General features: G+C 43.2%; 1 non-coding gene across 1 annotated transcript; it reads left to right on the top strand.

Moving 5' to 3' along the window:
* Nucleotides 1-612: 612 nt before the first annotated feature.
* Nucleotides 613-686, top strand: trnan-guu (transfer RNA asparagine (anticodon GUU)). The gene has a single exon. It is a non-coding gene; the product is annotated as a tRNA-Asn (tRNA).
* The last annotated feature ends 2,903 nt before the right edge of the window (nucleotides 687-3,589 follow it).

The following is a 3,589-nucleotide window of genomic DNA, read 5'->3' as shown; positions in this document are numbered from 1 at the left end:
ACAGTTTTCATGAACACGCAGCCCTTGGTTACACTGACACAAACAGCCAAAGGCAATACTTGCATTTACAAAGCTATTTTCTTCTGTTCGGGCCAATTTCTCCGAACGTTTTTCCAAAGTCTGCGCTGGTGGCAACTTTCATGACTTATCTGGCTAATTTCCAGAGCTTTCTCCCTGTAACTGTTCTGAACAACATTTTTTCTCTCTCTCTCCCTCTAAGCTCCGTCCACCCCCTCAAACAAATGTTCTACCCTGAGGGGGCCAAATATGTATCCATTATCGTTGTCTTGGCTGTCAGATTTTCCATTCCCGTTTCTACAGAAAATCAGTGCGATGTCATTCATTTGCGACTAACCTTCCATTGACGGACTCATGGGTCAACAAACTCTATATTGGGATAATGGTTGGCGAAGCAAAGGCGCCCCAAATGAAACGTGAGTGGATAATGTTGGTTGACCCAGGTTTTCTTTTATATTCCCATTAACGACGATAAGACTGAATAGGTGAAGGCAACTCAGACTGTGAGGGTATCCCTCTGACTCTTGCTTGCAGTCTGTTCCCTCAGTCTGTTGAACGCCTAAATTCCCTGCTACGTCTTGGACCCATGTCCAAGTCTCTGTGGCGCAATTGGTTAGCGCGTTCGGCTGTTAACCCAAAGGTTGGTGGTTCGAGACAACCCAGGGACGCGGTTTGTTCTTACATTTAGGGCAGCACGGTGGTGCAGTGGATTAGCCCTGCTGCCTCATGGCGCCGAGGTCCCAGGTTCGATCCCGGCTCTGGGCGACTGTCAGTGTGGAGTTTGCACATTCTCCCCGTGTTTGAGTGGGTCTCGCCCCCACAACCCAAAGATGTGCAGGCTAGGTTAATTGGGCACGCAGAAAACTGCCCCTTAATTGGAAAAAATGAATTGGGTACTCTAAATTTATGGGCAGCACGGTAGCATTGTGGATAGCACAATTGCTTCACAGCTCCAGGGTCCCAGGTTCGATTCCGGTCACTGTCTGTGCGGAGTCTGCACATCCTCCCCGTGTGTGCGTGGGTTTCCTCTGGGTGCTCCGGTTTCCTCCCACAGTCCAAAGATGAGCAGGTTAGTTGGATTGGCCATGATACATTGCCCTTAGTGTCCAAAATTGCCCTCAGTGTTGTGTGGGGTTACTGGGTTATGGGGATAGGGTGGAGGTGTTGACCTTGGGTGGGGTGCTCTTTCCAAGTGCCAGTGCAAACTCGATGGGCCAAATGGCCTCCTTCTGCACTGTAAATTCTATGACCCCATTTCTGGACACAAGTTCCAAATACCTCCCTATCATGACATCACTCACTTTGGAGCCGAGGAAGAGATCATTATTGATGGTTTTGTTTGAAAGCAACAATCTAATAGATTTTTAATGATAAGATATCATAGACTCATATTCACAGATTCAAGAGTTTTACAGTACAGAAATAGTCGCTTCGGCCCATTGTGTTTGTACCAGCCACCAAACACCGATCTGTCTTCTGAATTCTCCCTCAGTTTAACCGAACAGGCACCGGACTGTGAAAACTAGGGAAATTTCACAGTCACTTCATTGCAGTGTTAATGTAAGCCTACATGTGACATTAATAACGATTATTTTTATTATCCTATTTTCCAGCACTTGGTACGTAGCATCGTATGTTGTTGCGTTTCAAGTGCTCATTAAAATGCTTCACAAATATTCTGAGGGTTCCTGCCTCTACCATCCTGTCAGGCAGTGAGATCCAGTTTCGCCCAACCTTCTGGGTGAAAATGTTTTTCCACACACCTTCTCTAAATCTCTTGCCACTTACCTTAAATCTATGGTCCCATCTGACTTTTCGATCCCCTGCCAAGGCAAAAAACGTTCTCCACCATATCTATGTCCCTCATAATTGTGTACACCTCAATCAGGTCCCCGCTCAGCCTACGTGTTCAGTCTAACACGTGCTGAAAAAATAATTATGTATTATAATGTATCATGTTCAAAATAAAAACAATATTAAAAAACGAAGCTAGCATCAGATAACGATTGAGACATATTTTTATTGTTACTCAAGGACCAATTTATACTTTCTAGAAATGTATGATAATGATTGCTGATGGAAAGAAAATATTTAAACCGTTTTCCGTGGATTGTCTCGAAATGCAAACCTTTCAGTTAACAGCCGAACGGGTTGATCAGTTGTGCCATAGACACTGACAAGAAACTGTACTACCTCTACGCAGTGCCTCACAAACACTGATAATATTTCCTCTCTCTACCCAGTACCACGCAATCACTGCCAATCTGTCCTCTCTCTCGCGAGTGCCTCACACACACAAAGATCTGTCCTCTCCACCGAGTGACTCACAATATGTCCTCTCGGTACCGAGTGCGCAACAATCACTATAAATTTGTTCTCTCTGTACGGAGTGTCTCACAATGACTGGAATTCGCAGCCAGCAGCTGAGATAATGACACAACACATCCGAAAGAAGCCGGTGTAAGTTTCAATGAGCATTTTTTGAGTAATGCCGATTTGGGGTCTACAACGGGTCTGTGGTCAAATATTGCTCTTTTACCATCTGTCCTAACAAAGCACAACAGGCGAGGGCTGCTGTTGAACACTCAATGAAGGGCCTGAATGGGCTGTCGTGTGGGACAGTATTAATTTCACACCGAGGTTATGGCGTCATTGTCTGATTACCAGCTAGTCCTCCGATTCTTTAAAAGATAATTGAAGATACAGCAGCACAGTGGTAATGCTATTGAACATAAATCCCGTGACCCATGCCATAGCTCGAGTTATATATATTTGCATCCGTCATGGAAAATGTGGGAATTCAAATTCTGTAAATGTATTTAAGTAGAATAAATCGTTCCTATAAATAAATAATACGTCCGCGATCGCTGTTTTTTTTAAAATTCCCACTCACTTCCTTTATTTATTTTGGAAGCAGAAATGTTTGAATCCTTCTTTTGTCTCCCTTACACAGAACTCCTGGTCAACAGCACTGCAGTTTTCTCTTAACTGTCTTCTGGAATAGTTTATAATCCCTCGGGCTGTGTGTGGTTCACCCCAGCTGATCGCTTGAAAATATATATGGGCCATAAATGGTTCAGCTTGCAAGCGTCGATCACACCCCAGTACCGAGATCTGGACAGCAATTCATTTCTAACATTTGTCAACAATAATATTGCTCCCTCTGTCTACTAGAATAGCAAATGTGTTTCAGTGCATTGACAATACTGAAGAGAATATCCTCATTTAATTTTATACCTTTATTTAATTATGACTCTGTTGATAATTATCGATATCCCTCTCAAGGGCGAAACGTTTGTTAGATGCATTTTCTGGTGTTCGATGACACAATGCATGTTTTATTCGTTGGTAAATTGTCAGAGTACTGGACATACGGACATAATTACTTTGTCTTTATTACAGAAATGTTTTGTCCATTGCTAGGTTTATGAACACAAGGATGCGGATGTGTGTGAGGTATTAGTAAACGGGGAACAATTCATGACAATCTATTTTCCTTTCCGACCATATTATACCCGCAAAATCGAAACCACAATTGATACGGTTATTGACGTTGATTTATTACCTGGCA

This window comes from Scyliorhinus torazame, chromosome 5 (assembly GCF_047496885.1).
Source record: "Scyliorhinus torazame isolate Kashiwa2021f chromosome 5, sScyTor2.1, whole genome shotgun sequence".
Lineage (NCBI taxonomy): Eukaryota > Metazoa > Chordata > Chondrichthyes > Carcharhiniformes > Scyliorhinidae > Scyliorhinus > Scyliorhinus torazame.
Note: the sequence above shows the minus strand (reverse complement) of the source record. Positions and strands in the feature narration are given on the sequence as shown.